The sequence below is a fragment of the Bos indicus genome, chromosome 6 (assembly GCF_029378745.1).
Source record: "Bos indicus isolate NIAB-ARS_2022 breed Sahiwal x Tharparkar chromosome 6, NIAB-ARS_B.indTharparkar_mat_pri_1.0, whole genome shotgun sequence".
Taxonomy (NCBI): Eukaryota; Metazoa; Chordata; class Mammalia; order Artiodactyla; family Bovidae; genus Bos; species Bos indicus.
Window position 1 is genome coordinate 60,867,282 of NC_091765.1, and position 14,217 is coordinate 60,881,498.

The following is a 14,217-nucleotide window of genomic DNA, read 5'->3' on the forward strand; positions in this document are numbered from 1 at the left end:
TAATATGGGCTTCCCTGGTAGCTCGGCTGGTAAAGAATCTGCATGTGATACGGGAGACTTTGGTTTGGGAAGATTCCCCTGGAGAACGGAACAGCTACCCACTCCAGTATTCTTACCTGCAGAATTCCATGGACAGAGGAGCCTGGTGGGCTGCACTGTCCGTGGGGTCCCAAAGAGTTGGCGATTTTCACTTCACATTGAAAATACTATTGACTGAAGTCCACACCTTATTCAAATTGCTTTTGTTTTTACCTAATGTCTTTTTTCTTTTGAGGATCCCATCCAAAATACTCTTAAGGTTCCTCTTGGCTATGACGGTTTCTCAGACTTGTAACAGTTTAGAGGAGTACTGGTCAAGTATTTGGTAGGATGCCCCTCTCGGGATTTGCCCAATGTTCTCATAGTTAAGGTTATGAGTTTTGGGGGCGGAAGACCACAGGTAAAGTGCTGGTCTCATCACGTCGTATCAAGAGTACATAACCACCTTGATCGCCTGGCTAGACAGTGGTTGCATTTCTGCATAGTAAAGCTACTCCTGCCCCCACTCCACTGTATAGTAGAAGGAGGTCTGCACAGCGTCCCCTGTAGGAGCAGGGAGTTGAATTAAGCTCTGTTTCTCCTTGAAGTTGGAGTATCTATATAAATTATTCAGAATTCTTTTGTAAGGGAGCTTTGTCTCCTCACCTATTTATGTAATCAGTATGAACTCCTGGATATTTTATACTCTGGGTTATCATCTAGTAACCTCATGTTGTAACTTTTAGCTTTGGGCATTGAGAGCTATTTCAGTTGGCTCCTGTGTCCCTTTGACATACCTCAATCAAGGAGGCTTTTGCTTTTTTTTTTTAATGATTTCAGAAGCTTTTTTAAAAAACTATTTGCCATTTATTAAACCTTAACTAATTTGTAGATAAGGACATACTAATGTAACATAAGCTTGGATTAATGATAAATGACATTTGTTTTCAATGATTGATACTTGAATATAGCACTTCCTCTCTAGTTGTAGGAATTCAGGACCTCAGGGAAGAAACCCCAGACCACCACCCCTTAGTCTGATCTTCACAGAAGCACTTTATCTTGTCTGTTTCAGAAGCCCAGGAGGCTTGGGTCTCAGCTACCTTAAAATTTTCAGCTCTAACTATTCTATGGTGATAATACTTCTGATTCCAACTTCTAAGTAAAGGATATTTTGGTTCCTAGGAGCAAAGTGATCACTACTGTTAACAATCTTCTAATGTAGACAACTAAATACACATTGACTTGTGATTTTAAGTGCTTGGAGCTGAAACCAGGGAGATGCATTTTCAGTTCTGACTTGGTGTATGAATTTCATGGTCACTGTTTAGATTGACTTAGGAGAAAGGAAACAATAAGGCTCCTTTTTGCTAACAGAAGCTGGTGAAGATACTGTTTTTGGTCTTAGAAGGTGTGTGAATTTCATGGTCACTGTTTAGATTGACTTAGGAGAAAGGAAGCAGAACAAGGCTCCTTTCTGCTAACAGAAGCTAGTGAAGATACTGCTTTTGGTCTTAGAAATACAAATTATACCACTAAATGTAGCTATAAGACTTTATGCATGAGAAGCATATTTATTAAAATGCTCTCAAACTCTAACACACTTTTTAGCAAGTCACACCATGGAGGGTCATATAATAGCTGATACATGTGGGTGATTCCAACCCTGAAGGTGCAGAGAAATTTCACTTTTACTGAGGAAACACAGAGATTAGTTTATGTGCCCAAGTTATTACTGCTAATTACTGGGGAAATCAGGACTTAGGCTGTGGAATGACCCCCAGAGGAAGTTGTCCTCATTTCGGAGTCAGCCACTCTGCCTTTTGGTAACTTTGGACAAAGGAATTACCGTCCTCCATGTTTTCAATTGTTTCGTGTTAAAATGGACAACACAGAGTGAAAATGTCTGGGAAGGGCCTGGCTTCTGGAGGTTTTCCTCTAGTACCAGCATCTTCCCCAGTGCGCTCCCTGAGACCTCAGCCATGTGTAACCCCAGGAGGTACAATCAGCTTATTGTAAGGGCAATACCTCCTGGAGTTGTACAACTCAGAGCTTCTGTTTCTTCAGTGAGATTATGCCCAGTTGGCTTATTCCTTAAAATGTTACTAATCTTTGGCAATGAAGGTGACTTTGGTCTTTTTTTAAATTGAAGTATATAGTTGCTGTATAATATTATATAAGTTAAGGGTGTATAATATGCTGGACAAGGGAATGGCTTTCAAAGGTTATACTCCATTTATAGTTATTATAAAATACTGACTATATTCCTCTTGTTGTAAATGTATCCTTGTAGCTTATTTTATACCGAATAGTTTGCACCTCTTAATCCCCTGCCTCTACACTCTCTCCCCTCTTTCTGTGAGTCTGATTCTTTTTTGTTCTAGTCACTAGTTTGCTGTATTTTTTAGATTCCACATATAAGTGATGTTACAAATACTTGACTTTCTTTGTCTGACTTATTTCACTCAGCATGATGCCTTCCAAGTCCTTCCATGTTGCCGCAAATGGCAAAATTTCACTTTTTTATTGGCTATTTTAGTGTGTGTGTATATATATGTGTGTGTATACACAAGCACACACACATATATTTATGCACACACACCACATCTTCTTTATCCATTCATCTGGTTCGTGGACACCTAGCTTGCTTCTACATCTTGGCAATTGTCAATAATACTGCTCTGAGCTTTTAGGATTAGTGTTTTTTTTTTTTTTTCTGTATGTATCTCTGGGAGTGGAATTCTTAATTTTTTGAGAAGCCTCCATACTGTTTTCCATAGTGGCTGCACCAATTTACATTTCCCTCAGCCGAGTATGAAGGTTCGCCTTTCTCTGCATCCTTGCCAACACTTACTATTTGTGTTCTTTTTGATGACAGTCATTCTGACAGGTTTGAAGTGATATCTCATTGTGGTTTTGATTTCCCTGATGATAAGCAATGTTAAGCATCTTTTCATGTGCATTTCCTTAGGAAAAATGTCTTTAGTTCTTTTGTTCAATTCTTAATTGGAATTGTTTTTACGTTGAGTTGTATGAGCTGTCTACATATGTTGGATATTAATCCCTTAACAGCTATATCATCTGCAAATATTTTTCTCCCATTCAGTAGGTTGTCTTTTTGTTTTGCTGTGCTAAAGTTTAATTGGGTCGTATTTGTTTATTTTGGTTTTATTTCCTTTGCTTTAGGAGACAGATCCAAAAAAAAATTCTGTGATTTATGTCAAAGAATGTTCTGCCTATGTTTTCCTCTGGAATTTATAGTATCCAGTCTTGCATTTAAGTCCTTAATCCATTTTGAGTTTATTTTTTTATATGGTGTTCAAGAATGTAATGAAAGTGACTTTGTAGTGTTTTCAACAGGCAACAGGCAAAGCCACCTGATGCTAAGTATCCCCACCCCCCACTTAAAAAAGTTATTTTTGGCCACACCATGTGGCATGCAGGATTTTATTTCCCCTACCAGGGATCAAACCCACACACCCCTTCTTCAGTGGAAGCGAGGAGTCTTTATTTACTTCAAAGAAGATTTTATGCTTTGAAAGTAGGGTCTTATCCCAGGAAATGAAGGACACTTGGTAGCTTGGAGGAAAAGGAGAGATGGATCAAAGATAAGTGGTGATGCAAATTAAAACCATAGCACTTGCTGTATTCCAGCACTTCACAAGTATTGTCATGTGCTAGGAGTTGATGGCACAATCCTCAGCTCTCAACCGCAAGCTGTGCTGCCAGGAGTAGCTCCAGGAGACCATGGACAAGGGGAATTGTCAAGAGCCAGAGCTAAATTAGTAGCACCTGGATCAATGTAATTGGTTTTAGTTGAATAAGTCACAGCCACAAGTTGCCTAGAGAGACAGGACAACTACATGTCCATCCATTATTGCCTCATTCTTTGCAGTGAGCGGGGTACATTCTATTTCACATCAAGACATGAGTAATACAAGTGTACCCTTTTGTAGGCCACTGACTTTTTAAGAAGGGAAGCATGATTTGAAATTTAAACTATAACTTTCTAAGGGCAGAAGAGGGGTTTTGAAAATGAAGATTCATAGGTTTATTTACTATGGTTGCATTTAAGTATCTCTGGGCATTACAAGAAACAACATTTAAATGTCCAGTGTTTCAGTATTTAAGTTCAAATTGAGTGGCCAATACGTGAATTCCTTATAGTTTTCAGTGATGTCCAACTCTTTGTGACCCCACAGACTGTAACCCGCCATGGGATTGTCCTGGCAAGAATACTGGAGTGAGTTGTTGTTCCCTCCTCCAGGGGATCTTCCCAACCCAGAGACTGAATCCATATCTTCTGTGTCTCCTGCTCTGGGAGATGGATTCTTTACCGCTGAGCCACTGGGAAAGTCCCTTAAAACAATAGAAGGAAGATAAAAGCTTTATTTGGAAGAAAAGTTATGACCAACCTAGATAGCATATTGAAAAGCAGAGACGTTACTTTGCCAACAAAGGTCCATCTAGTCAAGGCTATGGTTTTCCCAGTGGTCATGTATGGATGCCAGAGTTGGACTGTGAAGAAAGCTGAGTGCTGAAGAATTGATGCTTTTGAACTGTGTGTGGTGTTGGAGAAGACTCTTGAGAGTCCCTTGGACTGCAAGGAGATCCAACCAGTCCGTTCTGAAGATCAGCCCTGGGATTTCTTTGGAAGGAATGATGCTAAAGCTGAAACTCCAGTACTTTGGCCACCTCATGCAAAGAGTTGACTCATTGGAAAAGACTCTGATGTTGGGAGGGATTGGGGGCAGGAGGAGAAGGGGATGACAGAGGAGGAGGTGGCTGGATGGCATCACTGACTCGATGGACGTGAGTCTGAGTGAACTCTGGGAGTTGGTGATGGACAGGGAGGCCTGGCGTGCTGCGATTCATGGGGTCTCAAAGAGTCAGACAAGACTGAACGACTGAACTGAACTCAACTGAAAAGCTTTATTTAAAACTATGTTCATTTTATCCAGTAGGTGGCAGCAAAGGAAAGCTTATGGCAACTTCAAAGCTAAGTGGTGGCGGCGGTGGTGGTCTAGTTGCTCAGTCCTCTCGGACTCCTTGTGACCCCATGGACTGTACTCCACCAGGCTCCTCTGTTCATGGGATTCTCCAGGCAAGAACACTGGAGTGGGTTGCCATTTCCTTTTCCAGGGGGATCTTCCTGACCCAGGAATTGAACCCAGGTCTCCTGCATTGCAGGCAGATTCTTTACCAACTGAGTTATGTAGGTTTGTATAATGTCCAGCGCTGTCCACTGGGGAAAGAAAAACCAGTTGCTTTTGGTGACTGGCCCTCTGGAAAAGATGAAGTATGATAGTGATTTGGCCTCATTTTTTCCCAGTGTTTTGAACTCATCTAACCAGTCTTGGTATAGATTGGCCAAAATCAACCTGTATCAGAAAGTAAATAGAAATTAGCAGGAATAATTTCAAGTCACAAGTTCATTAAATAAATAAATGCTTCCTTTGCTGATATTGAGTTAGATAGTATCCCAAATACAATTGATTTGATATAATCAGTTCTATAATCAACTCTACATCTAGTAGAATCTGGCTTTCAACATTTTAACTGAAAATAGTGGATTTAATTGTATAATATTAAGTTGTTATAACAGATCTTTAAGAAAATATTTTTCTCAATACTTTAGTTATGGAATGTTAATTTTATTTTCAAGTAGCTTCTCTCTCTCTTTTTTTTTTGGAACCACGTGGGACAGCTTGTGGAATCTTAGTTCCCTAACCAGGAACTGAACCTGGATGTGAAAGCTCCAAGTCCTAACCACTGGACCACCAGGGAATTCCCTTTCAAGTAGTGGCATGTAGATGATTTGACTTTTTCATTAAGAGAACTGGGTCTCAGTTCAGTTCAGTTCAGTCGCTCAGTCGTGTCCAACTCTTTTCGACCCCATGAGTCACAGCACGGCAGGCCTCCCTGTCCATCACCAACTCCCGGAGTTCACTCAGACTCACGTCCATCAAGTCAGTGATGCCATCCAGCCATCTCATCCTCTGTCGTCCCCTTCTCCTCCTGCCCCCAATCCCTCCCAACATCAGAGTCTTTTCCAATGAGTCAACTCTTCGCTGGGTCTGGGCCAGCATTAACATTAAGTAGTTGGGTGACATTAACTAATTCCCTTTTCCGACCTTAGTTTCCTCTTTTTTTAAATAAAGTAATTAAATTGACTCAGAGTTCACAGAAGTCCCTTCCACCTCTAAGAGCTTACGTCCCACGTGCCCCACCATTCACTCTGTTGGCCATTCCCAGCTTCAGGAGGTGCATGCAGTAGAGCTTTAGTTAGCTCTTCACACTCATGGCCCCTTATCATAACCACTAGGTTGAAATATCCCCTGTACAGTCCTGAAAGGGTTCATACTAATATAACCTACCAACACACACAAGAAATCAATTTCAGGAAAATGCTTCAACACGTGAGTGCTCAGGTATTGCCACATGAGAAGACGTGAAGTGAGACAAGGCTGGTACTTAGAATCCTGAAGACAGGGCCAGTGACAGCTGCAGATGGAGCAGGGGTGGCACGTTGATAATTCAGGCTCCCTGAGTAGCCTTGTCATTGGTCATGCAGTTTTCCCCCAGTGGTGAAAATCTTGTTAAAGCCCCAAACAAAATACTTACATTCTTCCCCTGGCTCATCCACTACTGTATTTATGTAAAATTCAGCACACTGTGTAAAAAAAATTGAAGTTCAGACAATAGTACTGATTTTCCATTGGCACGAAGGCCTAGAGGGACATTTGAAAGCTGAGTAACATGCAGCCTAATTCCTCATTGTGTGAGGCTGTCTTCTCACCACCTGGCCCCGAGCACTAAATGCTGGTGGAACCTATCCCCTGTTACCGCAACAAAATATTTGCATGGGAATTTCCAAAAGATTCATTAGGGCTTGGTACCACCTGCTCTGAGGGTCACTTAGCTACACAGACCAGCTTCCCTAAGTAACTTGCTGCAAGCAGAATCCTAGAGTGGCCCCCAAGCCTCCCAGGCCCTGGTGTGTAAACACCTTCTCCCGGGCACTCAATCAAACACTAATCTAGGTGCTGTTTGAAGGGAGTTGCAGATGTAATTAAGGTCCCAAATTAATTGGCATTAAGATAGATTATCCTCAGTTGGCCTGACCTAGTCCTTAAAAAGGACTAGGCTTTTCCTGGCAAAGGAATGTGGGCAGTCTCTGGGAGGTGGGAGTGCCCCTAGGCTGGCAGTAGGGTAGTGAGGGTCTAAGTTCTACAGCCTGAAGGAGCCTGGATGCAGATTTTTTCCCAGAGTTTCCAGAAAGAAACACAGCCGACCTTGTAAGACCTTACCTTCACTTCAGCCTTATAAGATCTCTTGTACGACAACCCAGCCAGGCCACGCTGGACTTCTGGTTTATAGAACTCTGAGATAAGAAATGGGTGTTGATTCAAGCATCTAAGTTTGTATAATTTGTTATGCAGCAGAAGGAAATGCTTGCTCCTTGGAAGAAATGCTATGACAAACCTAGGCAGTGTATTAAAAAGCAGAGACATCACTTTGCTGACAAAGGTCCATATACTCAAAATTCTGGTTTTCCTAGTAGTCATGTATGGGTGTGAGAGCTGGACCATAAAGAAGGTTGAGTGCTGAAGAATGGATACTTTTGAATTGTGGTGCTGGAGAAGACTCTTGAAAGTCCCTTGGACAGCAAGGAGATCAAAGCTGTCAATCCTAAAGGAAATCAACCCAATTCATTGGAAGGACTGATGCTGAAACTCCTTGGCCACCTGATTTGAGGAGCTGACTCATTGGAGAAGACCCTGATGTTGGGAAAGATTGAGGGCAGGAGGAGAAGGGGGCGACAAAGGATGAGATGGTTGGTTGTCATAATCGACTCAAAGGATATGAGTTTGAGCAGACTCTGGAACATAGTGAAGGACAGGGAAGCCCGGTGTGCTGCAGTTCATAGGGGTGCAGGGTCGGACACAACTTAGTGACTGACCAACAGAAGGAAACCTAGGTACAACTTAATAAAGCGATGCAACACATTTGCGAGCCTCTGGCCTGCCCTGATTGTCCTCTCTAAACCACCCCTTTGTGGTCCCCACCACTGACCCCTGTGCCTGCCCCACCCCCAGGAAGAAATCACATTGGTTCTTCTCATTTCCTTGCCCTCCTCACATCTCTGAGCACGAGGGTGTGAAGAATCTGCTGATGTTCCAGGAACTGACAGCCCTCCCTTATATTCTGCATCCTCCCCGGGGGTGTATGGTCAGTCAGTTCCCCGACTCAGCCTGCAGCCCAAGTTTGCCCCAGGAACACACGGCTAGCTCTGTCTGTACTTGTCATCAGGAGGCACCAGTTTGGTGAAACATAAAGAGGTAAGGGAAGATCCCCTGAAGGAACTGACAACCTGCTCCAGTATTCCTGCCTGAAGATCCCCGTGGACAGAAGAGCCTTCCAGGCTACAGTTGATGGGGTCTCGAAGAGTCAGACATGATTGAGCACTCATGCAAACAGGTAAGGTGATGTGTAACCTTAATCGCTTACTGAAATCTGACCTGCACATCTTACTCATCACTACAGAAGGTCACAAAAATCCAAACTGTATGAGTATGATTTTTAAAAAATGATGTCCTTAAAATGCATAGTACTTGGGAGTTCCAGGGTGGTCTAGTTGTTAGAATTCAGTTTTTTCACTGCAGTGCCATGGGTTTAATCCCTGGTTGGGGAACTGAGATCCTGCAACATGTGTCTTGTAGCCAAAAAACACAAAAATAAAACATGGTCCTGAAAATTCTCATTTTGTGTGTAATGAAGAATTCCAGGTCTTCCAGTATGATCTGCTGTTTGCTTCTCTCTGGGACTATTTTGTCTGTAGCTCCTCCTGGAATTCTCTGCACCCACCTCCCACTCTTGCCCCCCACAATACTGCTCAGAAATGCCACCAACAGAGCCACATCGGTCTAGAAGGCTCCCTTTTTAAAATCCCTTTTGAAAACATGGAAGCTACCTTTGAGAGCTTTATAATAATTATTTTAACATTTAAGGCCCATAAATTCTTTGAAATAAAGAATAATAGTTAGTGGCTAGGAAACCAGGCCTAGTTTGTTTTTTTTTTTACTTCTGTGACTTTATTTGCTTCTGTGGGACACTGTGGGCCCATGTACCTCTTCTTTAAAGACACTTGCTGACAGTATAAAGGCTGTAAGTTCGTTATTATTTGTGCAAAGTCGACTCACTTCATGGATTTTCTGTGGGGTCTCTTCTAATAGTCTTGAGCCACCACAAAAGGGGACCTGTAGTATATGCACGATATTTCTCTCCCTCCCTTTTCCTCGCTTCTTCCTTTCCTTCTCTTTCTCTCCTCCCATCACCCCTTCTTCCTTTCTTTCTCTTATGCTATACTTTTTTTTTTCTCAAACTGTTAAAATCACAGCATGCATTTTATATGAACTTTCTCCCTAATCTTTCCCTCTGATTACGTTTATTCCCAATTCCCTTAATGACTTTATTAAGGTGTAGTTTTACGTACCATAAAATTAACCCATTGTAAGTATGCAATTCTATTATTTTTGTATAGAGTTGTAAAACCATCCCCACAAATCCAGTTTTAGAGCATTTCCACCATCCCCAAATGTTTCTTGTGTCTGTTTACAATGAATCCCTGCTCCTACCCCAGCCCAAGGTAATGACTTATCTGCTTTTTGTCTCCTCAGATGTGCTTTTTCTGTAAACGGAAGCATGCAAATGTAGTTGCTTGCATCTGGCTTCTTTCACTTAGCACAAGCACATTCTTATGGTAGCATGAACCAATTGTTCTGCCCTTTTTACTGCTGAATAGTATTTCATGGTATGAAGATGCCTCCTCTCGTTTATCCATTCACCATTGCATAGGCAGCTCAGTTACTTCCATTTGGGGACTATGATGAAGAACGCTGCTCTGAACAATCATATACATGTGTTTGTGTGGATATGTTTTCATGTCTTGTGGGTAGACTCCTAGAGTGGAATTGCTGGGACACATAATTAAGTTTATAGGCTGCCCGCAACAGGAAAACATTGCTTCTCAACAAACATATATTATACAAAAAGCGTGACAGGAAATCAAGTTTGTAATAGGCATCAAAAGTCTTATAAGTATGTAACATCTGATCAAGTGACTCAAATTCTTAGAAATAATCAAAGGTCTATGTGAAGATTTATATAGTAAAATATTATTCTTAACAATATTATAGTGAAAAAGGAAGTACTGTAACTGACTAGGGGAAAGTAGGGGAAAGACTTAACAAATAGCCACATAACCACAAAATAGACAAAAGTATCTGGAGGGGGGCGGTTGGTGCAGGCAGGAGACAGTAAACAATGAACAAGTCAGCAAAGTATCTGGTATGATAGAAGCTGAATGTGAGCATGCTAAGTCACTTCAGTCATGTCCGACTCTTTGCGACTCCATGGACTATAGCTCACCAGGCTCCTGTGTCCATGGGATTCTCCAGGCAAGAATATTGGAGTGGGTTGCCATGCTCTCCTCCAGGGGATCTTCCCAATCCTGGGATCCAACCTCAGTCTCTTACATCTCTTGCATTGGCAGGCGGACTCTTTATCACTAACGCCACCTGGGAAGCCCAGAAGGTGATGAAAGGTATGGAAAAAAGAGAAAATTACACAGCAGAGCTTGGTAAGGAGGTGGGGGAGAGGCACATGGTTGAATAGAAAGGTCAAGGTCAGTTTTGAATGTGTTGAGTTGACGCAGTCAAGGTCAATCTCATTGACAAAATGACTGAGCAAAACCAAAGCATCTGGGAAAGAAGATTCTGCACTGAGGGAAGAGCTGGTGCTGAGAGGCCAGAGGGTACTAGTGAGTGAGGGGAGAGATGTGAGAGCCAGAGCAGAGAGGTCACGGGCAGGGGCAGGTCACAGGAGACCTCGAGGGCCGCTGTAAGGACTTTGGTTTTATTCTGTGTGATTCTTGGGAAGCCATTTCAGGATTTCAAGCTAAGAGGTGACATGGTACGCTCTTGTTGTGAAACAACCCCCCTGGTTGCCCAGCGGAAAATGAACTACAGAGAAATGTCCAACTCAGTCGTGTCCGACTCTTTGTGACCCCATGGACTGTATGTAGCCCACCAGGCTCCTCTATCCATGGAATTCTCCAAGAATTCCTCTATCCATGGAATTCTCCAAGAATACTGGAGCAGGTTGTCATTTCCTTCTCCAGAGAGAAATGAGAGAGAAATAGAATAGAGTTACAAAGTGAATACTATCCAGGTTTGAATGATGTGAGAGTGGGTAAGTTACAGTACTGGCATTGCCTAGCTTCCCTCTCACATCTGTTTCTTTTCTTTGACCTTCTGCCAACACACAGATGCACCCCAACACGCACACATTCCAGTAGACACACACCCCAGTAGATAGGGGTGGTAGCGTGGTTGGGATTGTGATCAGGAGCCCACCCTCCTTTTTCCGACTTTCTTATCTTCATGCACGGACATGACGCTCATTCTGGAGACACAGAAATAGCAGCTCACAGTCCCTGAAAGAGAGAAAGACAGAGAGACAGAGACAGACAGACGGAGGGAAAGAGAGGCAAGTAAGAGCTCAGTGGTGACTTGACCCAACGGCTCACAGGTCTCTGGCAGGAATGGGTGCTTTGTAACGAGAGAGTTAAGGGAGGGGGTGGGGACCAAGGGAGCAGTGGTCCTCACAAGTGCCGGGGGCTGAGGTAAGCCTTGAGGAGAAGGAGAATATCAGTAAAACCTGGTAGTGGAGAAAGTGGTGACGGGCCAGGCAGAGCGGAGTCCCAGGCACAGGGGAGAGGGAAGTCGTGCTCTTGTGATTCAGAAACTGCAGGCACTTGCGCAGGGGTCTGGCCCAGGGGAGGGCACTGCAGTGGGAACGCCAGGGTTTGGGAGGCCACGCTTAAGACTTTTGCTTCTGTCTCTAGGCAGAAGGGAGCTGTGCGCTTTAAGCAGAGGAATGAGCCCAGATGGTTTTCCATGGAACCTGTGATCCTCACAGAGGTGGCAGCCCCTCCCCTTTCCCATCAGGGGCAACTTGGAATCAAATTCATTTAATGGGCACTGGCGCCACTGCCCTTTACTGCGAGCGTTTACAGCTGGGTGGTTTCTCCAGTAATGCAAGCCAGGCTCAGCAGGGCAAGAGAGAGGTAAATCTCCTTCATGCAGTAACGGCAGACTCTGTATTGCTGCAAAAGGGCAAGGCCAACATTTCTTGCCTTCTGTTTGCTAGACTATCTGTGACAGAGCAGCAAGTAGAGCCCTGTATTGATACTGTGTTCCCAACACCAAGGATTATGCCTGAAGCTCAGTAAACAGACAACAAGACGTAAGAAATCTTTTAAAGGAGGTAGAAAGGCCAAAGCCATGTTAATAGAAGAGTCATCCTTGCCTCTGCACAAGGCATGGATGTCGTGTTGACTGCGTCGTGGGGAGGTGTACTTACTGCCTTAGGTGCCTGAGGATCATCCATATCTCTCTCTGGTGGGCAGACAATACAGTATTTACAGCTGCACTCGTTCATGGCCCTGAGACCCCATCCCCACCCCAGGTCTAATCTCACCCCAGGGCTGACACTGAGCGTAAGAGTCTCCGCATTCTCAGCCTTGAGTCTGCAGTGCATGTGAGCTTAGTTGCAAGTCAACTCGTGTCCGACTCTTTGTGAACCCAAGGACTGTAGCCCTCCAGGCTCCTCTGTCCATAGGATTTACCAGGCAAGAATACTGGAGTGGGTTGCCATTTCCTCCTCCAGGGGATCTTATGTATACATATATCCTCTCTTTTTTGGATTTCCTTCCCATTTAGGTCACCAGACAGCATTGAACAGAGCTCCCTGAGCTATACAGTAGGCTCTCATTAGTTACCTATACCCGGAGAAAACCATAATGCCAAAAGACACATGCACCCTAATGTTCATTGCAGCGCTATTCACAATAGCCAGGACATGGAAGCAGCCTAAATATCCATCAGTAGAAGAATGGATGTGGTACATACATACGATAGAATATTACTCAGCCATAAAAAGGAACAAAATTGGATCATTTGTAGACATGTAAGTGGACCTATTTCTGCTTTATTGACTATGCCAAGGCCTTTGACTGTGTGGATCACAATAAACTGTGGAAAATTCTGAAAGAGATGGGAATACCAGACCACCTGACCTGCCTCTTGAGAAACCTGTATGCAGATCAGGAAGCAACAGTTAGAACTGGACATGGAACAACAGATGGTTCCAAATAGGAAAAGGAGTACATCAAGGCTGTATATTGTCACCCTGCTTATTTAACTTATATGCAGAGTACATCATGAGAAACGCTGGGCTGGAAAAAGCGCAAGCTGGAATCAAGATTGCTGGGAGAAATATCAATAGCCTCAGACATGCAGATGACACCACCCTTATGGCAGAAAGTAAAGAGGGACTAAAAAACCTCTTGATGAAAGTGAAAGTGGAGAGTGAAAAAGTTGGCTTAAAGCTCACCATTCAGAAAACCATCATGGCATCTGGTCCCATCACTTCATGGGAAATAGATGGGGAAACAGTGGAAACAGTGTCAGACTTTATTTTTTTGGGCTCCAAAATCACTGCAGATGGTGATCACAGCCATGAAATTGAAAGACGCTTACTCCTTGGAAGGAGGGTTATGACCAACCTAGATAGTATATTGAAAAGCAGAGACATTACTTTGCCAACAAAGGTCCGTCTAGTCAAGGCTATGGTTTTTCCAGTAGTCATGTATGGATATGAGAGTTGGACTGTGAAGAAAGCTGAGTGCTGAAGAATTGATGCCTTTGAACTGTGGTGTTGGCGAAGACTCTTGAGAGTCCCTTGGACTGCAAGGAGATCCAACCAGTCCATCCTAAAGGAGACCAGTCCTGGGTGTTCATTGGAAGGACTGATGCTGAAGCTGAAACTCCAGTACTTTGGCTACCACATGCGAAGAGTTGACTCATTGGAAAAGACTCTGATGCTGGGAGGGATTGGGGGCAGGAGGAGAAGGGGGTAACAGAGGATGAGACGGCTGGATGGCATCACTGACTCACTGGATGTGAGTTTGAGTGAACTCGGGAGTTGGTGATGGACACGAGGCCTGGCGTGCTGTGATTCATAGGGTCGCAAAGAGTCGGACACGACTGAGCGACTGAACTGAAGTGGACCTATAGATTATCATACAGAGAATGTCAGAAAGAGAAAAAACAAATATCATATATTAACACATAT